This window comes from Microtus oregoni, unplaced genomic scaffold (genome assembly GCF_018167655.1).
Source record: "Microtus oregoni isolate MIOR12 unplaced genomic scaffold, Mior012 000000F_ref0000247, whole genome shotgun sequence".
NCBI classification, from domain to species: Eukaryota; Metazoa; Chordata; class Mammalia; order Rodentia; family Cricetidae; genus Microtus; species Microtus oregoni.
In genome coordinates this window covers 37,663,351-37,688,884 of record NW_024543059.1, presented here as the reverse complement: position 1 = coordinate 37,688,884, position 25,534 = coordinate 37,663,351, and the positions used below count along the sequence as shown (strand labels likewise).

At 42.4% G+C, this 25,534-nt stretch overlaps 1 pseudogene; it reads left to right on the top strand.

Annotated features, from left to right (window-relative positions):
• The first annotated feature begins 20,517 nt into the window (after positions 1–20,517).
• On the top strand, positions 20,518–24,396 carry LOC121461186 (annotated as a pseudogene).
• Positions 24,397–25,534: the final 1,138 nt, after the last annotated feature.

Here is a 25,534-nt window from a genome sequence, read left to right as displayed (position 1 = left end):
GTGAGGAATTAAATATTCCCAAAAAACTACTTTAAGATGAACATAAATGATGAAAGGTCACCTTCCTCAATTCAGTGTTAGAAAGCACAGTAAGGAAAAATCTGTAGGCTTTTTACAGTTTTAGCCTTGAGAGAAGGGTGCAGTCATGGAAGCCACAAGTTTAACTTTAGGAAATTGCCCCTGGATTACTAAGGACATAGAGAAAAAACCCACCAGGGTGTTGGCAACAGTGTGATGATCAATTGGCATAAGAATCTAATATAGTGGGTCCAGTGGGAGAAAAAGCCCACAGGCTGAGTGTTTTGCTCTCCACTCTGCTCCAAAGAGAAAAATGCAGGACAGTTGCAGGCCTTGGTGAGTTACAGAGAATTCTGGATAGCAGGAAAATACACTCAACAGATCTAGAAATACCTCAGTTGGCAGTGTGGCTGACTAGCATGTAGCAAGTCCTGGGTTCAATGACCGCTGCTGTCCTCACTGGCCTCGGTGGCCTCACTTGTAAATTCAGTACCTGTGAAGTAGAAGCAAGATGACCTAAGCTCAAGTTGAACCTGCAAAGCCAGTGTGAGGACAGCAGGGGAGACATGAGACCCTGTCTCAACAAATAAAACACTAATCTACCCTATCTCCAAGGCCATACCTAACAATCCTTTCTTTCTGTAATGATATTTCAGATGGACTTTAGGTAACCCAAAGTCTCTATTTCACCAACCAACCATAGCAGCCTGAGTGATGGACTTGCAGGAGAGTACTGATCCCCTGGAAGTCAGCTCCTTTGCAGTCTTCCTGAGTTTTAGTCAGAGAGGTAAGAGCTAGCTTCTCACTGTACCCAGATAGGAAATTGAGGCCTCAATAGATTCATGCCTTCTAAAGTGTTAAACACATGGCATATCCCAGAGATGTTGTTATATCCTGGCCTGGGGCCGGAGTCCCCCGGGTGGTTCCTGGTTGAGTCCAGCCCTATCTGCCTCATGATATAGCTCATAGCTGTGGCTGTGTGGCGGCCCAGGTACACCACAAGTCTTCCTGTGTCCATGATGCACTTATTACCTCTCATACCATTCCCCACAACACGTCCATTTTTCTATTGTAAATTTTGTAAGCTGTCCATCTATTATTGAAAAACAAGTTTGTGGCAAAAAGGACAGCCCAAAAATTCAATAAAGAAACAGATATGAATGTCCCAGGGCTCATGGACATCACTGATGCATCTGCTCACCTTAGACAGGCATTGTCATTGAGGAAGAGCACACCAGGATCAGGCTAATGATGTTGGAAAAATACACTAAAGTCTAAAGGTGAGTCACATTCATCTTCCCATCTTTCTCCCTTGACTCATTTTTCCCAACTCCTTGTTCTACTCCTTCTCCTTAAATGTGTTTGTGATTTGTACCCTGGCTATTTTTTGTTTTTTAAAGACAGGTTATCAGATAGTCCAGGCTGACTTCCAATTTGCAACTAAGGATATCCTTGAGCTACTGTTCCTCCTGCCTCCACATCCTTAGTACTGGCATTCTGGGTGTGTACCACTATATGCAACTTACATGGTGCTGGGAACCAAACCCAGAACCTCATCTCACTAGGCAAGGACTCTACCAACAAAGGCACATCTTTAGACAATCACTGTTCATGCACTAGTGTCCAGGAACATGTCTTCCATTAATTTCGTTTCTGTTGTGATTTCAGAGTGATCCTATTGATTTGCAATTTTGTAAATGCATGTAAAATACTATGTAACATTTTAGAACGAGCTATTATGGTTTATATCTTTTAATCCACTTATGAGCTAAAGGCTTTGTCTGCTGCAGGTCCCTCTGTGTGCTGTGATTACCATTATTGAATACAGAAATTGCCTTGGCAGAGTGATAGGGCTGAACTTGAGTAGGCAGGGAAGACAGAACTGAATGCTGGGAGGAAGAAGGCAGAGTCAGCAAGATGACATGGAGTCATCAGAGTGAGACTTGCCAAACATTTGCCAGTAAGCCACGGCCATGTGGTGATATACAGATTAACAGAAATGGGTTAAATTAAGATGTACGAGTTTGCCAATAAGAAGCTAGAGCTAATGGGCCAAGCAGTCTTTTAATTAATAGAGTTTCTTGTGGTTATTTTTGTGCTAAGCTAGCCGGGTGGCCAACATGAACAAGTAGGCACTTCTCCTACTGAGAAGTTCTGGAAACTTCAGAAGGTGTGGCCTAACTAAAGGAAGTATATCTTTGAGAGAATGTGTTTGGTGGCTGGTTCTTGGATCCTTGGAAATTTCTTCTTCTTCTTCTTCTTCTTCTTCTTCTTCTTCTTCTTCTTCTTCTTCTATCTCTCTCTCTCTCTCTCTCTCTTCTCTCCCTCCCTCCCCTCTTTTATTTCCTGTTGTTTGTGAGCAGATCTCTTCTATTTCACTTTGATAAAATTAAATCTTACAAGATGAGGGACATGGGCCCATCTTGTCAAGGGCAGCAATCCCCAAAGCTAAAAGTTGAAATTATTCCAGCCTCTTATGTGGTTTTCATGGGGAATCCTGCCACAGTAATAAGATGTCAAACCAACTAACACGATTGTAGTGAAAATTCATCAAAGGCTTCATTTTGAATGCCCTATAATAAATTCCATAGGACAAGAAAGTATGTGGGGAGTCCTCCTGCAGTTCAGGACACTGGAGGATTATAGAGACTAAACTGATTTTCAATTTATCAAGCAATGACAGGGCACAGGTCTGCTTTGTTTTGTTCTTAGTTTCTTGCTCCTAGTCAAATGAATACATTGGAGAGCCTAGTGACCCATGGAGAATATGTCATTGTTCTCTTTAGTCTTGGCAGAGAGCTGGGGTTCCTCAATCCACAATGCTGAGTGAACCATCTGACCCCCTCTGTCTCCAAAGGAACGTACCTACATATGATAAAGGAAATATACAGCAAGCCAATTGCCAACATCAAAGTAATTTAGACAAAATCCCAGGGATCCCACTGAAATCAGAAATAAGACAAAGTTGTCCACTTCCTCCATATCTATTTAGTATAGTTATTGAGATCTAGCTACAGCAATAAGACACCAAAAGGAGATAAAGGGAAAACAAATCAGAAAAGAAAAGAAAAGCTCTCACTGTCTGCTGATGATATAATAGTTTACATAAGTGACCCCAAAAATTCTACCAAGGAACTTCTCAACTCACAATCAATTTCAGTAATGTATCAGAATACAAGATTAACTGAAATCAGTAGCCCTCTTGTACACAGATGATAAATGGGCTGAGAAAGAGATCAGAGAAACATCACACTTTACAATAGTTACAAATAGCATAAAATATCTTGGAGTAACTCTAACCAAACAAGTGGAAGACTTGTATGACAAGAACTTTAAATCTTTGAAGAAAGAAATTGAAGAAGATACCAGAAAGTGGAAAGACCTCCCATGATCTTGGGTAGCTAGAATTAACATAGTAAAATGACAATATTACCCAAAGCTATCTACAGATTCCATGCATTGCCCATCAAAATCACACCAAAATACTTCACACACCTTGAATAATGCTACTCAACATCATGAGGAAAAGCAAAAAACTCAGGATCGCCAAAACAATTCTGTACAATAAAAAAATTCTGGAGGCATCACAATCCCATATAGTAGAGACTTAAAACTCTACTTTTGAGCTTCAGTATTGAAAACAGCCTGGTATTAGCATAAAAACAGACTGGAGGTACAATGAAACTGAATCAAAGCCCTGGATGTTAAACCATTCACTTTCAAAAACGTGATTTTTTTACAAAGAAGCAAAAAAATAATCAAATGGAATAAAGAAAGTATATTTAAGAAATGATACTGACATAACTGAATATCAACATGTAGAAGAATAAAATTGATCCATATCTACAACAATGCACAAAACTCAAATCAAATTGGATCAAATACCTCAATATAAAACCAGTCACACTGAAAATCATAGAAGAGAAATTGGGAAGTATCCTTGAATGCCTGGCACAGAAGACCACTTCCTATAAATGACCTTACTAGCATAGACATTGAGAGAAACAATTAATAAATGAGAACTCCTGAAAATAAAAAGTTTAGTAAAGCAAAGGACACATTCAACAAGACAAAAGGACAGCCTACAGACTGGGAAAAGTTCTTCATCAACTCCACATCAAACAGAGGTCTGATCTCCAAAATATACAAAGAACTCAAGAAATTGGTCATCAAAAGAACAAATAATCCAATTTAAAAAATGGGGTACAGACCTAAACAGAGAACTCTCATCAGAGGAATCTAAAATGTTGAAAGACAAGGAAATGCTCAACATCCTTAGTCATCAGATAAATGCAAATCAAAACAACTCTGAAATTCTATCTAAAACCTGTGAGAATGGCCAAGATCAAAAATACTGATGACAACTTATGCTGGAGAGATTGTGGGGTAAAGGGAACACTCCTTAACTGCTGGTGGGAGTGCAAGCTAGTACAGTCCCTTTGGGTGTCGGTGTGTGGTTTCTTAGAATATTTGAAAAGAACGTTCTTGAAGATGCAGTAATACCACTTTTGGGTATATATCCAGAGGATGCTCAATCGCACCCAAAGGACATGTGCTTATGTATGTTCATAGCAGCATTGTTTGTCATAGCCAGAACCTGGAAACAACTTAAATGCCCCTCGACCGAGGAATGGATAAGGAAAATGTGATACATTTACAAAATGGAGTACTGCATAGCAGAGAAAAGTAAAAACATCTTGAAATTTGCAGGCTAATGGATTGATCAGGAAACATCATTTTTAGTGAGGTAACCCAGACTCAGCAACAGAAGCATACTATGTACTCACTCATAAATCATTTTTAAATGTAAAGCAGAGAAAACCAGCCTAAGAATCACAATCCCAGAAAATCTAGACCCTAAGAGAGACACATATAGATCTAATCTACATGACTGAGGTAGGAGGAGCGCGGGCCCCTTGTTCCATTCTACTCCCCGGCTAGATTATAGCCGAACTAACCACACAGAAATGAATTAAATTACTGTCTGGCCCATTATATCTAGCCTCTTTTTGGCCTACTCTCACATCTGATCTAACCCATTTTTTTAATGTGTGTTTACCACGAGGTCGTGGCTTATTAGGAAAGATTTAGCATGTCTGACTTTGGTGACTCCGAAGACTCCAGAGCTAGCAGAAATAGTACGTCCACCATTTTGAAATTGGAGAGAGGTGGAGCCAGAATCTAGAGCAGCTGCAACCAAATTGCTTAACATTTTAAATGCTGTTCAAGACAGCAAAGCATTAAAGACAAGGCAATAGGACAGATTCAGACATAAAAGACTTCTAAAATGTGTCATAGTGTTAGATAAAGTCATAGGCTTGGGAGAGAGAAGAAAAAGACTATAGAAAGTCATAAAGATAACGCTTTAATAAATGGGTAAAGTCATTAAAGAGACAGAGTACAGATAGTCATAGATACCAAAAAAAAATAAGCCTCGCAAAAATGGAAAATTAACAGAGTCTGGTTTTTATATATTATTGTGTTTTCTTTAATTTTTTTTAACTGTAAAGGAACTAAGCACAGAGGCACATCTCATTGTGTGCCCTGCTAAGGTAAACCAGGATGTATATTATAAAGGCATCTTGACTTCAGAATTTGGGTCTAAGGATATGATGATTTGGAAAAGAGGTTCTTCTTTTGTTTTCACAGAAGATGCGACCTTGTGGATTGCTTCTAGACCAATATGGGATGAAAGAACTTGCCCTCCTGAAATCTTGCTATGAACATCCTCAAAAACTTACTTTGCTCAACTGCCGACTGATTAAACCTAGCATACAGGATATACTTTGAAAGACTTGATTAACAGCACCCCCTATCCATAAATCAGTTTGGAGGAAAAAATTACAGCCGTATTCCCAAATATTGTTTATAAATGTTCTTTTACATTTAATGGGGGATATGATATAGATATGAATAATTTGCATTGGTGTAAATCTTGATTTATTGATATAAGTCTAAGGTCAATTTTATTATATGTATTTCTGCTCTTGATTATGTTATTGTGATTATGTAGTTCATTTAAAAATATGTGTAATTAGGAAATACAGTTTGTTAATTGATAATCATCAATAATAGTCAAGCTTATGGTCATGTTAGTTAGATTTTCTAGATATAGAGAGATATTTCAGGTAGATAGGCATTCTTCATATCTTTCAAAGACTACAGAATATGGCATTTAAAATGTTTTAATAACTTAGGGCTTTTCATGACAATGAGACATGTCTGCTCCTGGCAGCAACAATCTACTTCAAGAGGAAGATAGGCATTGAAGAGGATCCTTATAGAGTTGGTTATCCATTTGGGCAAGAAACTGCTCTTGCCCGGACTGGTACATAAACTGGACACAAAGAACCCACAGAGAGAGGACTGGTGAACTTGCCAAAAGGTAAGATGATCCTTCAGAGTTCCTGATAAATCAAAGAGTCTGCAAGACATTCTGCAGGACACAGAAGAAAGTAAATGAACTGTCTTTGAAATTTCCTGCTTAATAGAAAAGTCTGTTGTCTACTATGGGCCTGAAGGCCAAAGATTGATGCCCCAACAGTACAGAAAAACTTTGGGAGACTGTCCAGGCAGCGAGATGTCTCTGTCATTTCTAGAGTTTTGGAAGTTGCTTATTTCTCATTTACTTAGGCAATATTATATCCTTCTGGAGTCTTTGATGGATTTGAGGAATCAATAGCTATAGTTATAATTTTCCTTTGTTATGATAAAAGACAAAATAGATATAAATATTGTAACTGTAATTCTAGCTTGATAACTGTTTTGTTATATGTAATTTTACTATGTTAAAGTGAAGGCCTTCACTTTGTTTAAACAGAAAAAGGGAAATGGTGTGGGTGGTTCTTCTATATTTGTGTTGCTTTCATTTGTTGAATGAAGAAATTGCCTTGGCCTTTTCATAGGGCAGAATTTTAGGTAGGAGGGGAGACAGAACTGAATGATGGGAAGAAGAGCAGAGTAAGGCATACGCCATGGTTCTCCTTCCCAAGACGAACGCTGGTTAGACTCATGCTGGTAAGACACAGTCAAGTGGCAATACACAATAATGGATATGGGTTAAACTAATATATGAGAGTCGGCCAATAACATTCTAGATAATGGGTCAGTCAGTAATTAAATTAATACAATTTCTTCGTGGTTATTTCGGGGGTTAAGCTATCCGGGTGGCTTTACACAGCCTGATCCTTCATACTACACATGATATGTAGAAAAAGACAGGACCTCCTGAGTAAATTGGGGACATGGGGAACTTGGGAGGGGGGAAAATTAGAGGGGAGAAGCAGGAGCAGGAGAAGAAAAAAATGTAGAGGTCAATAAAGATCAAAAAATTTAAAAAGAAGCTTGTATCAGGGTGTGTTACCTGGAAGGTGCTCTCTGCTTATCAGGAGCACCTGGGGAACTCAGGCTGTCCAGTGGAAAGAAATACAGTTTACTCACCCCTGGTGACTCTAAGGCAGCTGTTAGAACCATTGGACACCACGTTCACTTGCATGGGGACTCTCTTGCAGTCCATTTTCACAATTCATTCCTTGTCCCCGCTCCCAAAGGAGAGATGATTGCTCTCTAGGATGAGTTCTTATCTCAGACTTGATGTGGGAAGCAGAAGATGACCACCCTAATTCAAATGGCACCTGGTCTTCCATGTTTCCTTCCAAACATTGTGATAACCTGACAGCTTGGACTGGAGCTGGTGGTAGATGTCTCCTGGGCAGGACAAACAGGTAGGCATTAGGGTCTATATTCCAGGGAGTGAAGAAGCATCTCATGTCTACAGAGTCTGGAGCTCTCAATAGCTGTGAGTCCAGTGAGATTTCCTGGCTTAGCCTCTGCTTAGGGCCTGCTCGGGTCATTATCCCAGGAAACTGGGCCATGGTGTCATTTCCAGCAGGTCTGGCTTCTCTGGGTGCTCTAGGCCTCAACTAAGTTTATTTGTTCCCAGGTTATGAATGAGGAAGACAAAATTGGAGTAAGTGAGTATCTAGAACACATAACCCTTTGGTCATTGCCTTCTGTGTCTTTCTGCACCCGACTGGAGCCTAATGTCTATGATCTTCTATAGACAAAACCTTTCTTACATGTCTGGATTGAAAATGATGCTTAGAACCCTTTTAGCTTGAGGTTGTTCTCTGGGGCCTCTGGTAGGGAGGGAAAGTGTGGTAATCGAACTGGCTTATTTTAGGCTAAACATAAGTACTTTTTTCTCTCAAGGAAATTCACAGCGTTCATGCCACCAAAGGGCTCTATGACCCTTGCAAGGGTAAAGGTATTGGTGTTCTCTACACCCTTTCTTCTACAGGGGATAAAACTGAACAGCACAGAACCAGTGACTTAAATCTGTCTAAGATCCCACTGAGGTACAGCTGAGGCCTCTGGCCACCCATCTGGTCTCTCATGGCCCTGCTGGGTCATTCTCATTTCTCCACTCCTCTGAGCTCTGTGTGTTCTGGTTGGATGATGCTGGGGCTGGGACAGCTCTGCAACCTTTGCAGACCTCAAGCTGCTGGCTTCAGAAGCCAAAGCTTGCAGGCACACGTTCTTCTGGTGTATGCTCTTCCCTGTGTCTCTTGTTAGGCTCCGTGTTTGTGTTTATGCCCTGGTTTATTCAGACTGGGAGTTTCTCCCCCACTTTTGGTGCATTCTGGCCCTCCCTGGACATGGCTGTCACAGCCACATTGTCGTCAGACTCTGTGAGCTATTTATTCCTTGGTATGTGATTCACCTTAATTTGACATAAGGCTCACCATCCCGTGATCATCTGGGTACTTGACAACACTAGGCTTTGTTCTGTTCAAAGCTCTAGTGACTGGTGAGCTACTTAGCATTGTGGTAATAACATTTCAAGACCCAATCATGAGACATCACTTCCCATTGTCTGTCTCTGCTGTCTTATTTTAAAGTCAGATGAAACAATGTGGACTCTTGGTGACAGAAGGGCAATAGTAGAAGTGACATTTTGTGTGTATGCATGTTTGTTCATGAGCATACAAGTGCTAGGGTATATGTATGTGTATGCATGTGGAGTCCAAAGAGCAACATGGGGCATTGTTCCTCAGGACCTGCCTGCTCTGCTTGTTGAAATATGGTGTCTCACTCATGAGGTTGTCTGACCAGTGAGCCCTGTAGAGCCACCACTGTCTGTCCGTGGTGTTGGACTTAAAGTCCTGTGCCACCATGCCTTTCCTTTCCATAGGTCTGGGGATTAAAGTGGGTTTCCCAACCTCATCTAGAGGTTCTGAATTGTAGATTCTTTGGCTCCAGACTGCAGGAGGCAAGAATGAGAGACTCACCTGTTTGGATATTTGTTGATGGCCATGCATAGGCCTGAAGGGGACCTTGTGTTCCCTGTCCTGATGAGGCATGTATTTCCAAAGAGAGGGCCCCTCTAACCCACCCATTTAGTCATACAACCAGCTTTGTAGGGGAGTGCAGAGTGATCTCTGGAAGCCTCTGGTATGAGAATCACATCAGCACAAGCCTGAGGGGAGCCATCAGCTCACAGCAGGGCCAGCGAGAGCATCCAACTGCAGTAGGACTAGCACAGTAGGGCTGGTAGGAACAGAAAAAGAGGACGAAATGCCTAAGGAATTGTCTGAGCTTCTCTAAAGATTCCAAACCAGGTATAAGTCAAGAGAAATTGGTACAACCAGGCAACCGGAAGCAGTTTGAGGAAGAAAATCAAACAAGACAAAAAAAATCAAGATAAAATAACGGATCGAAAAGGATCTATGAATTAGAAAATTTCCTCAGATTATAGAACTAATCCCACAAAACAAAGCAAAAAAGTAGAAATCATGAATATGAAGATGATGATGATGATGATGATGATGATGATAATCCTATAAAACAGTACTATCCTGACCAAGATCATTGAAGGGAAGACAAGCAAAAAAAATGAATCAAAAAAGTGTAATTAAGAAGCCAAACTGTTTTCAATTAATTAATTAATTAATTAAAATAAAGAAAACAATCTTTTTTTCATTTTACATTCCAATCCTAGTTCACTCTCCCTCTTCTCTTCCTCTTCTTTTTACCTAACCACCACACCTGCCCCCCATTTAATCTTCAGAGATCGTAAAACACGTTGCTTTGGGAAAGGTCTAAGGTCCTTCCTTCTATATATAGGCTGAGCAAGGTATCCATCCAAAGAGAATAGGTTCCAAAAGAGCCAGTACTAGCAGTAGGGATAAATCCTGGTGTCATTGCCAGTTGCCCTGCAGTGTGACCCAGCCATACAACTGTCACATTCAGAGGGATTAGTTTGGACCTATGCTAGTTGTGTCCCTGTCTGGCTGGAGTTGGTGAGCTCCCATTAGCTCAGGTAGACTGTTTTAGTGGGTGTCCCCGTTATGGTTTGACCTCTTGCACATATTCTCACTCCTCCCACTCTTCAGTTGGACTTTGGAAGCTCAATCCAGTGCTCCGGTGCAGGTCTCTTCCTCTGTTTCCATCAGCTGCTTGATGAGGATTCTATGGTGATATTTAAGATATTCATCAGTCTGACTACAGGGCAAGGCAAGTTTGAGCACCCTCTCCTCTCTTGCTTATGGTCTTACCTGGGGTCATTCTTGAGGATTTTTTGGAATTTCTCTAGTGCCAGGTTTCTTGCTAGCCCCATAATGGCTCCCTCAACCAAAATATCTCCTTCCTTGCTCTCCATCTCTGTCCCTCCTCCATCTCAACTATCTCGTTCAGTCAAGTTCTCCTTCCCCTCCCCTTGTTCTCATCTCCCCCTTCTGTTCTCCCTACACTTCCTACCTTGCTCTCCATCTCTGTCCCTCCTCCATCTCAACTATCTCGTTCAGTCAAGTTCTCCTTCCCCTCCCCTTGTCCTCATCTCCCCCTTCTGTTCTCCCTACACTTCCTACCTCCATGCTCACAATTTTTTAAGGTGACCTTGTCTGTTTAATAAGGTGAAAATCTTAAACAGACTTTAACAAAAGAGTTATGTGACTGTGAATGTGAAAGTCTCAATTTTATAGCTGTTAATATATATTTTACATGAATTTTTACATAAATTTTATCAAGCAACATATACATATGTTTATATTATAATAGGTGTAAACATAAAATGAGACTTTCACATTCACATATTTTTTATTAAAGGCTGTTTACTATTTTCCCTATATATATATTATATATATATATTATATATATATACACACACATACACATATTCTACATATATACTATATATAAGAGTATACATGAGATTATATGTATATATATATATATATATATATATATATATATATATATATAGTCTTAGACTTTAAACCAGTAGAAAATTCCAGCAGCATCTTTAGCAGGAAAAATGAACCAGTCCCAAAGAAAGAGAGGATTTCCTTAGCATTAAATTCACCTGCAATCCCAACCCGAGAATGTGACAAAGGAAGACGTGTACACTTAGCGGAGCAAATTAAAGGTCATAACACCATAAGGAACATCTTCACCCAGCTAAGAAGAAATTAGAGCAAGACGTCCCACCAAGAGGAAGCTAAACACCCTGAAGCAGGCAGAGGACAAATTAAGAAGCTCACACTGAATTTACAAGAATTAATGTCATGCAAGACATGTTCTTGGACATTAGCTCATGACCAGTGAGTGCCTTAGTCTGTACAGTCCTTGCCTAGTATTCAGGATGTTCTGGGTTTGATCCCAGCACCATGTAAGTTGGGTGTGATAGTACACACTGGGAATGCCGGCACTAAGGAGGTGGAAGCAGGAAGAGCAATAGCTCAAGATTATCCTTAGCTGCAAATTGGAGGTCAGCCTTTGCTACCGAGGAACTGTCTTTAAAAACCAAAAATTTCCAGGTGACAAATCACAAACACAGTTAAGGAGAAGGCCCTAGGGGAAGGCACAATAAGCGCAGATTGGGGAAAATGAGCCAAGGAACGAAGAAGGGAGGATGAATGTGTCTCTCTTTCAGACTTTAGTGTACTTTTCCAACATCATTGTCCTGTTCCTGGTGTGACCTTACACAGTGACAACTCCCTCCTAGCGTGAGCAGTTGCACCATGGATATCCATGAGCCATTGGACATTCACATCTGTTTCTTTTTAGAATTTTGTGGGCTGTCCTTTGCCACAAACTTGTTCTTCAATAATAGATGGACAGCTTAAAAAATTCTCAATAGAAGAAATAGATGTGTTTTGGGGAATGGTATAAAAGATAATAAGAGCCTCATGGGGCACAGGAAGAAATGGGGTGTGCCTGAGCTGCCACACAGGAACAGCTCTGAGCTATACCGTGTGTCAGGTGGGGCAGGACTCAACCAGGAACCACCCAGGGACTCTAGCTCCAGGCCAGGATTGCAACTGCTCTGCACCATGTCATGTGCTGAACACACTAGAAGTCATGATTCTATTGAGGACTCAATCAATTTTCTATCTGGGTAGATTGAGAAGCCTGCTCTTTCTTCTTTGACTAAAACTGCATTAAAGGAAGCAGCAAAGCTACAAGGAGCCAAGGCAATGGGAACTCTGCAGCCTGGGCTTGAGTTTAGTTTTCACTACGTCACCTCTGTGCTTTTCTGCCTATTTTATACTCCAATGGTCTGACCTCCTGTAGGCTGTACAGGTTCTCTTATGCACAGATTCCCAGTCGGTTTTATCTTGTAAGGATTGCAGGCTGCTTGTTTGTCCCAACTGCTGGGCTATCTTAGCCATGAAATAACCACACAGAAACTGTATTAATTAAAACACTGATTGGCCATTAGCTCTAACTTCTTATTGGCTAACTCTTACATATTAGTTTAAAACATCTCCATTAATCTCTGTATTGCTACGTGACAGTGGCTTACCAGAGATTCTAACCAGCATTCGTCTCAGACGGAGGATCCATGGCTTCTCTTTGACTTTGCTTTCTTACTCCCAGCATGGAGTTCTGTCTACTTTGCCTACCTAAGTTCTGCCCTTTCAAAAGGTTAAGGAAATTTTTTTATTCCTTAAACAATGAAAGAAACACACAAACTCCTACACCAGGTTTAGGTCAATGGAAATGGTGGTGAGTTTGAGGGAGGACACAGATCAGCATTCTTAACCTCTTCAACTACCTCCTATGTGGCTCCAGGTGGGTGGTGGCTCCCAAAAGCCTGCAGCTTCTTTCTGGAAGTTTCTTCCACAGTCATGACCACAGCTCCAGACTACTCTTCAAATTTCTGCCAACCACAAAGGCCTTCTTCAGGATCCAGATCAGTCTTGGTCGTGCCTGAGCGCTGCAGTGTTTCTGTTGTTTTCATTAGCTGGGGAAGTCTGGGCTCCCCACATGTCAAAGGTGTGCCTCCTAGACTATCCCCCTGCCTGAAGACACTGGCCTGCCTCCAGAAATGGCTGTGAAGTGGTGAGGACCATTGCTCAGGTGTTAGGGCACTTTTCTCTTATACACAAATGCTGGGTTAGATCCCCCCACACTGCATGTACCAGGTAATGTCCCAGCACTCAGGAGGTAGAGGCAGGAACCTCCACCACAAAGTTCAGTGGTTTTCAGCCTTTCCTGTGATGTAACCTTTGTTATCCTTCCTCAAGCTGTGCTGCCCCGGTCTAAATTATTCCATTGCTACTTTATAACTGAAATTTCACTAATATAATGAATTATAGTATAAATATCTGTGTTTATAATCAGCTTGGGTATGAACCTAGTTAGAGAATCCCAGAAATAGTAAATTCAAGGACAATGTGAAATAACATGAGAACCTGTCTGAAACCCAAACCAAACCAAAGATGTTCCCTCCTCTACCCAAGGACGGAGGCCTCCCTGTCAGGTAACCTCAGGCCCTCTGACAAAAGATAAATGGTGTGATTTTCTCTAGTGCCCTTAGGCTTCACTGCTCTGAGACTCAGACACCTCCCACACCATTGGTTTTGTCCAAGACCCAGATTCTTCTGCTCCTCAGTGACCACAGAATGGCAGGACAGTTGTCCTCTGTAGGGTTGCCTTAAGAGAATGACATGGGGGAAAGATTGGTCATGGTTTTCCATAAGGCCTAAATGTTGTTTCTGTCACTGGTTGCATCACTCCTAACCTCTGCTTGGTATCCCCAGGGAGTCACTGGGGAACCATGGGGACATATTACAGCCTGCCATTTTACACTGCGTGGTGAACATTCCCGATGATCTAGAAGGAAGAGAGCAGAGATGCCCAACCCTAAGTTCTCCAGGGCCACCTGCCCCAGGATTTGGGGGGCAGATACCAGACATGTCTCCATTCGGGATCTTATTATCTGTTTTGTTTACTTTGCTTTTCCCTGCATACAACACTGAAGGGTGAAGCTACCTGTGGCCTCCAGGAGAACAGGCACCATGCCCACAGGATGCCACCTGATCTCCTTCACCATCAGTGCTGCCATCAGGAGCTGCACTAAGGCAGCTGTGGCCCAACTGCAAAAGGGCAAGTGGTTGACATCCACTGGGCATTGACCCATGGCTTCCACCTGTACCTGGAAATTTGGGGCTTAAAGCAGTGTGACACCACACTTGATTAAAGAATCTGGGAATAAGTCTGAAAAGTTGGCAATTGTTTTTTTATTAATAAACAATATATTTTAAACAATAGTGAACATAAACAATGGATAAACTTGGAAAATTATGGTACTAATAACAAGAATAAATAACATCAAGATAGCAAAACCAAAACCGAATTAACCATAAACTAAAATCTAAAACAAAAATCAAACAAAAATAAAGCTATTTAACATTTCTCACTGCATATTGATAGTACCTACTACACAATAGTGAATATAAACAATGGATAAACTTGGAAAATTATGGTACTAATAACAAGAATAAATAACAGCAAAATAGCAAAACCAAAACCAAATGAACCATATACAAAATCCTAAAACAAAAAACAAACAAAAATAAAGCCAATTAGCATTTACCACTGCATATTGATAGCACCTACTACACCCACTACAGGCAAGTGCTTGCCTTGTGAAATGCTAGTGAGGTAGTCACAATTTTGATGGCCTCTTCAAGATTACTGGGTCCATTCCACATAGGAGCTTCTATGTCATGTTACCCCAAGGCAGAGTCCACTTGCTGGTAAATGAAGTCTTCTGAGTAATGTTTGTCTCAGGATATATTTTTGATGTGTTCTTCTCTTCTCATGAATGGAGTCAGCAGACACAAGGATCATATTAAGGGTGATCAGCTGGAGGTGAGCTGGAATTTCCCTCACTGGTGTGTTCACACGTAAAGGTGGTGTCTTTTTATCTTGATCCTAATGTGAAGAACATGTGTAGAAGGTGTTTGTGGCTTATTTTGGCTTCCTCAGGTCTCTCAAGTGGTATGATCAAAAAAAAATAATAATAATCTAGGCCCAGAAGCAAACATGCTAGGTCACTGGCTAGGCAAAATCAGAACCTATGACACAAGGGTAAACAAAATTGAAGAAGAATATGTGTCCTTAGAATTCAGTATTGCTGTGGATGGGACTCAGCACCTAGTTCTTCCTGGAGATCCTTCTGCTGGTGGCTCTCGTCCTGGGCAGTGGCCTGTTCCAGATGAATTTGTGGAGTTTTAGACCTGGAAGAGAAAAGCAGTTAAGAAAAACAGGCCAGTGGGGACCTGCCACGTTAGCTGAAGATGGTTCCTCAATCCACCTCAGCTCTGCTGGACAGTGAATTTAATCTTGTGACTAATGTCATTGTTGGTACTCACACGGATTAAGATCCCAGAGTGATGGGCCTAAAACTTATCTCAGTCTTAAACACAAATGATAATTTCAAATAAACACTGTTGGTGTCCATTCTACTAGAAAGAATAGGGTATTCTTCTATAATTCAGGGATTTCATTTTGAAAACAGCAACAGCATATTGACACTATAGTCAACAGCACATGAGAAATGCATGAGTTGTACATGAGCTATTTATAATTTTATAGATAGCCGTAAACTGCCTGCATCTTAGGTCCCTGTAAAGGGCGTGAGGCTAGCTCAGTCCTCATGCCCAGAAGGAACCTTGAACATGAACAACATGCAGATAGAGCCTGTCGTGCTAGAGCAGCGTTTCCTGTGATGTGTGCCTGAGAACTTTGTCCCTGTCGGGGCTCTGGGACCAAATAGAAACTGGTCCTTTCCTAGGAACTAGAGCTGGGAATCTGCATCCTGGCTTTGGGAGTCGGTTACAGAACACACCCGAGAAGGTTCTGATCTTCCCTACAGACGAGTATCTGCCTAGGTTCATCCTGGGAAGTCCTTAACCAATTCTATCCAGAGAGAACTTTTCACAGGAAGTTGGCAAATGTTACACAGAGCAGTGTTAAAGATGGAAATCTCTGATCTACATTGGATATTTCTAAATAAAACGTGAATTTTACCCCACCCATTGTTGCATAACGTTTAACCCAATATCTTGGAAGGCCATAACAAGCATCTCTCTGTGAGTTCAGGGAAAGCCTTGGGAGAACTCAGTTTTCAGAAGGGAGGTATAGAGACTATATTCTACAGACACACTGAGTATCAAACACAATATATACTGGCCAGAATTTCTTGTTGACTGGACCAGCTCAGTTCTCTGAGGTCTTCTTTTACCTGCTCTAGCTTGTAGCCTCAGAGATGGACAGAATTGATATTGTCCCCACGTCCATGGGATCCCCTTGACTCTACCTCCTCTCCCCAGTCTGGGCTCCTACCTCATCTGAGAGACCTGAAAGTGATGCTGCAGCTTTTGGACCAAGTGCTTTTCCTGCATGACCATTTCCCTCTGCTTCTGCAGGAACTGAAAGCTTTCTTCCAATCTCTTGAGCTCCTGTTTAAGAGAAAATTGTGTTCTTTGTTGAGGGTTATAGACAGTCATACATATCTAAGCACAGAGAGAGGATCCCAATAACTTGCTGGTCAGCTAGACAGGTTAACAAAAGCATCTGGAGAAGTAAGAAACCCCAGTTTGTGGGAGAGACTGACTTGAACACAGTGGTCTGCGCTAGAAAATGCACATGTTTAGTGCACCCCAACACCCATATCCTTATACTACACATACACACACACACACATGCAAACACACTTGTGTGCAATCACACTCAAAACCCACAAGGAGTGCATGTTAACGAAAGAGACGTCACAGAAAGAAACATCATGGTCAATGAACAGTTGAGTTTAAAATAACCACACCAGTTATTTTCAGAAAAGTCTCACAACTCAGGCATAATTCCTCAGAGACTAAAATTATTGTGGGAAAAGTGATTGGCTTAGACAGACTACATTGAGCTGCTTGGAGAAATTCTTCTGCTTTAGGACCAAATCTCCCACCTTCCACCACCAACTTGTCAAAAGCCCCGAGAAGGTCATCCAGTCATCCATACATTATATCTGCTGGATGGGAGAACTGTCCAGCACCACGACTAGAAATCAGGGCTGACAAGATGCTACTCAGGATTCTGTCTCTGTGAACCAAGAATTCAGAGAAAGCAAAGAGAACATTGGGATGCAGGCAGAAAAGAGAAGCCCACAGGCCACACAAACCCATGAGTATGAGAAGCACTCTTTTGGCAATGGCACAAGGATATCCACCGTGTAAACTGCTTCCCACCTGTGACCAAGCATGAACCCTGCCAATCAAAGAGCCTTAGGACCCAGAACCCACTTACACTAAACTCTGTTTCTAGAAAGCTACCGATCATAAATACATGTACATTTTTGATATATTATTGAACCATCTTCTTTACTAAATTGCAGCTTCACGGAGAGCAGAAAGAAAGGCTTGCCCATATTTCAATCCTCCATAAGACAAAAGGTTCCCAGAAGTCCTTGTGCATGGACACTGAAGGGAATGTTTGGAATATATGAGGTCCGTGGCTGGAAGGGAGTATGGGTGAGTAAGCTGATGTGTTAAACACTGGTAATTGGATGGGTAGAGAGGCAGTTAAATGGGCAAATGGTGCCAGAACTTAGCCTGACTTGTAGCCGGCCCCTACCTGTTGTTGCTGGATTTTGAGGTAACTGATCTCTTCGTCTTGGTCATTAAGGATCAATTTCAAATCCTCCAGGTGGTACTTCAGCACGGTCCAATCATTCTGCAGTTTCCTTTCCTCCTGCCTCAGCTCATCCACCTTCTTCTTTAGCTGAGTCCTTTCCATCAGTAGTCTGCTGTGCAGATCCCTGCAGACAAACTCTGCATAGTAAGGCCCTGCAGGCCTCCTCCTGCTACCCCTAATTTCCTGGAACCGGCACCCCAAAAGAACTCATGTTTCCTGAAATACATAGCTAAGAGTCTGATAGATTCATGACAACTACACTCTGGAACCCAAATGAGAGAACACGTAATGCTAGAAATTATCAAACTGTAATGAAAACCCCTACACCTAAAAGGATCCATGTCACTTCAGTAGAAGGAGTAGTTCCCCAGCTGGCCTAACTCTATGGTAGTGGGGAAACATCAGCATGTAGTGGCAAACACCCTCAAAGTGAAGACAAGTTGCCCAAAGTGAGCATATTCTATCTACACTTCCTCAACACCCAAACCTGTAAAGAATGGGCCTGAGCTCCAGAAGTTCAAGGCTGTCTGACATTCCCCTGAGGCTGTAAAGACCTTTTCTATCTACAGGCTCCTGAGTCCTTAGGACAATGGTGGCAGGGGCTAACAGTCTCTTTCACACTTAGCAAAACTGAGTCCAAAAGACACAAGTTCAAGAGCTGTTTGCTAAGAAACAAAAAGTCTAGAACCAGAGTTGTGGACACTCCTTCCACAGAAAAAGGAATTCAAAGATGGCCATTTTAACAGTTTTGTGAACCATGTTGAGAAGGATACTTACCGATAAAAGACTGTTTCCTTCCTCAGCTCCTTGAAATTCTCTATGGTATCAGTGTTCTCTTTCTCGAAATTGTTTAGCTCCATCATATTCTGTTTGTGATCCAACTTTCCATTCTCATACAAAGCATTTGAATTTTGGTTCTTGTAGGGACTAGAAAACGGGAGAAAGGAACCCATGAACATAGACTTCAATGATCACAGGAGCTCAAGTCATATGCTGATCTACCCTATGCCAGTGGATGTAAAATTTTCTTTCCTATGTACTGGGACATCCTTGTAGTTTTATACTTGTTATTCTGTCCCCCAGGAAAGCAGAAGTTCCATGTGAGATGGGGAGTGCCCTGACTGCATGACCTCACTGATTAGGACTAGAAAGTCAGTCTAGTTCTCTATGCTACCAGGAGTCTTGGTCACATGTCTCCATATACCAGACATTGCAATGACATTTCTCCTGTTTCAGAACACTGATTCTGGGTCCTGGTTGACAATCACTGAAGAGTTAGAGCACATCATTCTGGTTTGGAGTCTTAAGAGAAGGGGAGTGATATAAACTCCCCTAGGGATTCCTAGGTGCCACCATGGTGAGCATGTAGGACACAAGCAGTCTTGCTTTAAGTGGGGCTCCCAGGGCTCAGCACTGGCATCTTCTGGACAGTGGGTGAAGGACATCATGAGTAACCACCACAGATCACTGGCTCCCAGAGTTTAGGAACTCACAAACCTCCAAATGTGTGTGTGCACACATGTTTACATGAGAGAGTGAGAGAGAAATGGCGAGCTATAGAAATGCATAGAGTGAGAGCATCGCCCATTGGATGCTAAAGATATGCACAGAGCTCTATTGTCTAAGAGTACAATAGACAAAACTAGAGAGAAGCTGTGATGAGCCCCAGCACTTCCAGTTAGACACTGAGATGTCCCAAGTCAAACCAGCGCCATCTAGCTGCTACCAGAGGCTTTAGGCACACAAGCACATGCAGGGAAAGTAGAGACTCACCACAAACTAAGAGAAGGTAGTTATATCTCATGCAAGCCACCTTTGCACGTCATCCCATATCCAAATACATGCTAGGAACTACACAGTACTGGCCTAAATCCCTGAGTTGTGTGATTAGGACCACAAGCCCTGCTTTTCATTTGGAGAGAGCAGAAAAGTTAGAGGCCACATCTGATTCCACCTCACATTTCATGTCTGTCTCTCCCCTGAGAAGAATTTAGGAATGAGGTTTGGAAAAGCCTCCTAGAAACCAAGACCTTCAAAGACAGAAGGTGAGGTTGACATTGCCTACAGCCCGATGAAGTCTGAAACAATGGATACCTATTGTCCTTGGTGCCTTCAGTGAGGATCATCAGCTGGTCTTTCAGGTCATTTCTTTCCCTGGTCATCAGTTGCAGCTCTGTGGTCAGCCTCTCCTCTTCCTTCTTTATCTGCTTCTTGTTTAGGAGCACTGGGTGGGATGCTGGCTCCTTAGAGGATTCTGTGTGTAGGTAGTAAACAGGTAAAATTGTATAGCAAAAAGGCACAGGAGATTGACAGAATCCCAAAGAGAAAATTATATTGCAAGCCAGTAACAATTAAAATATATTAGGCCCGGTTGACAGCCCCCCTTTGTGCATCTGAAATCTCCCATCACTCTAGAGACGTGGCTATGTAAGCAGCCAGGGTTTTCCTCTGCCTCCCTATAATTCTTCAGGAGACTACTGAGACCACCTCTTCAGGAATATTCACAGAAGAATAGAATGCAGCATGGTCCAGAGTCCTGAAGCCTGCTTTGATTTAGAAGCAAGGACAAAAATGGCAGAGGGCAGAGGCACTCAGGTGTTAGGAAGAGGTGAGGTCTCATTGCTGGTTACTAATGGCCCATGACTGTGTCTTGGAAAATCAGGCAGGGCTCCATCATGGTCAAGAGACTCACCCAGTTTCCCATTGACAGCCCAGATCATTGAATCTGACACTCAGTCGCCATTCTCTGCCCTGGTCCTATAACTCTGACAGAAGTTTAGTCACCCTGTGATCTAACAGCCAACCTCAACTGCTGATTCAGATTCCTAAGGGGGTCACTGTCAGGGAAAGGAGGTCAGAGGAATTATGCTGAGCAGACTGCTGAACACTCTGAGGATGAAAGGTCTTGGCCAGGAGCACATTTGTCTCCGTGGGAACAGTGTTAGACAGCAACTGAACCTAAAGGCAACTACTACAGGTGTAGTGTAGTGATGTCTGACCAAATACGGGGGCACATTAGTCCGTCCCAGCCTCCTGCTGGTTTCTTTCTACTCTAACATTGAACCCCAAACTACAGTAAAGGTAAGAACTAAGTGGTGGTCCCAGTACAACAGCCTTGGCCTTCTCAGTCTTTGGCTTAGGAGATGGACAAACTAATGTCTGGGATTCCTTGACTTTCAGGAAGTATGATAATCAGTTATGTCCATTTACTCTTCTGAAGCTCCAGCTACTCCTCCCCATTACTGGAAATTCCACCTCAAGTGCACCTCCTTCAGAAATCTGACCTTCTCCTGCCCATGACTCACTTGGCCTTTTCCAGAAGTGAACGGCAGCTTCCTTCTGCCTCTCTCTGGTCTTTGGACCTTCTCCATTCTGTCTCCCAAATACGCGATGCCTCAGTCTTGAGAACATGACTGATGCTCTACCCTCTAGGGTTGAGGAATGTCCTAATGGCAGTTGGTGTTGCTACAACAAGGTGACATCACGGGATTCCTAGAGATCTCCAGGATACAATGGAATGTCCAGAGATGGGACCACTGATGTCATGGCTAACAGCCATCGCCACTCTGCTAACTAGCTTTCCTGAACTGACAAGAAGCTTAGCTTACCTTTCCAGGAACCTTTCTGGGAACACAGAGGAAGCCATTCAGCTCCTCCCCTTCTAAACCCGGTGTCCCCTTCACTTGACTGGAAGACCCATAACTTTTCCCATGTTAGTTAGTTCCCATTTTGAGAACTAAGCTAATATTTCAAAAGATTGCTGAGGTATGCCTCATTCCTCCTTAAAACCCTCTTTTCATCAATATGAGGAATTAAATATTCCCAAAAATCTACTTTAAGATGAACATAAATGATGAAAGTTCACCTTCCTCAATTCAGTGTTAGAAAGCACATTAAGGAAAATCTGTAGGCTTTTTACAGTTTGAGCCTTGAGAGAAGGGTGCAGTCATGGAAGCCACATGCTTAACTTTAGGAAATTGCCCCATGGATTACTAAGGATATAGAGAACGAACCCACCAGGGTGTTGGCAACAGTGTGATGATCAATTGGCAGAAGAATCTAACATAGTGGGTCCAGTAGTAGAAGAAAAATGCAGGACAGTTGCAGGCCTTGGTGAGTTACAGTGAAATTCTGGATAGCAGGAAAATACACTCAACAGATCTAGACATACCTCAGTTGGCAGTGTGGCTGACTAGCATGTAGCAAGTACTGGGTTCAATGACCGCTGCTGTCCTCACTGGCCTCGGTGGCCTCACTTGTAAATTTAGTACCTGTGAAGTAGAAGCAAGATGACCTAAGCTCAAGTTGAACCTGCAAAGTCAGTGTGAGGACAGCATGGGAGACATGAGACCCTGTCTCAACAAATAAAACACTAATCTTCCCTACCTCCAAGGCCTCACCTAACAATCCTTTCTGATTATTTTACAAAGAAGCAAAAAAGTAATCAAATGGAATAAAGAATGTATATTTAAGAAGAAAGTGTGGAATATCTACACATTAGAGTACTATGCGGTGGTAAAAAACAATGACTTCTCGAATTTTGCATGCAAATGGATGGAAATAGAAAACACTATCCTGAGTGAGGTAACCCAGACCCAAAAAGATGAATATGGGATGTACTCACTCATAATTGGTTTCTAGCCATAAATAAGGGTCACGGAGTCTACAATTGGTGATCCTAAAGAAGCTAAGTAAGAAGTTGAACCAAAGGAAAAACATATAGTTATCCTCTTGACTATGGGAAGTAGACATAATTGCCGGGGAGAAAATTGGGATCTTGGGGGTGGGGTGGGAAGGGAGTAAGGGGAGATGGGGAGAGAAAAGGGAGAAGGGGAGGATGGGGGGAACTTGGGGAAAAAGGAGGATTGGGATAAAGGAAGGTAGGATAGGGGAGCCCGGAAGCACAATTCTTAGTTAAGGGAGCCACCTTAGGGTTGGCAAGAGACTTGAACCTAGAGTGGCTCCCAGGAGCACAAGGCGAGGTCCCCAGTTAGTTCCTTGGGCAGCTGAGGATAGGGAACCGGAAATGACCCTAGCCTATAGCAATACTGACGAATATCTTGCATATCATCATAGAACCTTCATCTGGTGATGGATGGAGATAGAGACAGAGATCCACACTGGAGCACTGGACTGAGCTCCCAAGGTCCCAATGAGGAGCAGAAGGAGGGAGAACATGAGCAAAGAAGTCAGGACCACGAGGGGTGCACCCACCCACTGAGACAGTGGGGCTGATCTATTGGGAGCTCACCAAGGCCAGCTGGACTGTGACCGAAAAAGCATGGGATAAAACTTGACTCTCTGAGCATGGCGAACAATGAGGGCTGATGAGAAGCCAAGGATCATGGCACACTGTTTTGATTCTATTCAATGTGCTGGCTTTGTGGGAGCCTAGCCAGTTTGGATGTTCACCTTCCTAGATATGGACAGAAGGGGGAGGACCTAGGACTTACCACAGGGCAGGGAACCCTGACTGCTCTTTGGACTGGAGAGGGAGGGGGAGAGGAGTGGGAGGAGGGGAGAAGAATGGGAGGCGGGTGAGAAGGGTGGGAGGAGGGGGAGGGAAATGGGAGGCTGGGAGGAGGTGGAAACTTGTTTATTTTCTTCCTTTTCTCAATAAAAAAAATTTAAAAAAAAGAAAAGTAATAAAATAAAAAAGCAGAATTGTGAGGTAGATCTGAAGCTAGTGGATGATCTCTCCGGAATTAATCTGCTTGCTGCCTTTATAGGCATTACTTCTTCCATTCAATCCCCAGGAGTCAAAACTAAGTTCAGGGACAGGGAGAACCGAAGGTCTCATTCACTCATCCTGGTGGATGATGGCTGCATCAGAAAGACAACATTGATAATTGTCACTTGATGGGCAACTTTGAGAAGAAGTATGTAGTAAGGTTCACCCTTGTGTTCCATATCAACAGAGGAGCTATCAAGTTTGATGTGTGAGACACAGCTGGCCAGGAGAAGTTTGGGGCCTGCAGGATGGCCACTGCCTCCAAGCCTAGTATTCCATTATAATGTTTGCTGTGAGAACAAGATTTACTTGTGAAAACAAACCTAATTGGCATAGATAATAGGTATATGTGAGTGAAAATATCCCCATTGTGTTGTGTGGCTACAATATGTCTATTCAAGAGGAAAATGAACGCATAATTTCTTGTCTTCCATTTAAGGAAAAATCTTAAATTCAGAGACATTTCTGCTTAAGTAAGGACAACTTTGAAAAGCCCTTTTTCTGGCAAGCCAAAAAGCTCACTGGAGATCCTAACTTGGAGTTTGTTGTCATGCCTGCTCTTGCCCCACCCCATGTGAGCTGGTTATGGACCAACTTTGGCAGCACAGTGCACCTATGATTTAGAGGTTGCTCAAATGTCTGCCCTCCAGGATGAGGATGATGACCTGTGAGAAAGTGGGGATGGACACCTGCATCCTCAGAGGTCCAGCTTTGCAGCCAACTGTCCTGTGATGTCCCTGTGTGCCAGCTCACATAGCTATGCAGAATGCGTGATTTTCTTGGATGCTGAAGGAGATGAATGGGCTCCAGAGTAAATTTGAAAGTTAGAACAAACCTTAGCTTTGTTTAGATTGAATAAAACTATGTGGAATACAGATGTTTACTTCCTGAACTTCAATGATAAGGCTGTGTGGTCACAATGAAATATTCAGTGGTGAGATCTTGTTTGTTACTCTCATCCCTATTCCCGTTTTTTAGAAAGATAAAAATGTTTAAAATAATCCTAAAAAAATGGAAAAAGTCGGATCTCTATTGGTGAAATATGTCTTTAATCACAGTACTCAAAAAAAGGGGGGGGGTAGATCTCTGTGAGGTCAAGGCCAGTCTGGTCTACAGTGTGAGTGCCAGGACAGCCAAGGTAAATGGTGAGAGCCTGTCCCCTAAATAAATAAAGAAAGAAATAGGAGAAACGTAAGCTACGATATAGGGGCGGTTTGAGCTGTGTTGAACGAAATTTGAAGGTGTTAATGCTAAAATGGTTTCTATCATTTTGATAAAAGGTTATAGGAACTCAAATCTCAGAAGCAGAAATCACAATACCTAAGTTTCTGGGTGATACTTTCTGTCTCCAAATAGGCTGAAAGGAAATCAAAAAGGAAGATACTGTAGGTATTTTTACTCAGAATTTTACCAGAAGAGAACCCCAACATTTGATTTCTCAGCAACATTTTCCTAAAGGAAAGGAGTTCATAATGTATTTAGAATGCTTCTGGTTCGTTCCAGGCCTGTTGTGTTAAGTGTCTGGTCACATGTTTGAACACATAGTCCCCAGCTGGGGGCACTGTTTTGAAAGGATGCAGCACCTCTGGGAACATACTAAGGGAAGTGGGTCACTGTGCCAGCATTAAGGCTTTATAGCCCTGCCCCACTTCCTGTCTGTGTTCTTTGGAGTGCGGCTGCCCTGTGGCCAGATGACTGTATGTCCACCATCATGCCTCCCCCAGGAACCTTCAGTCACAGTTAAGTCTCCCTTTCGTAAGCTGCTCTTCATGAAAAGTAGCGAATATAAGCTCTTTGTGTGTTTTGCAT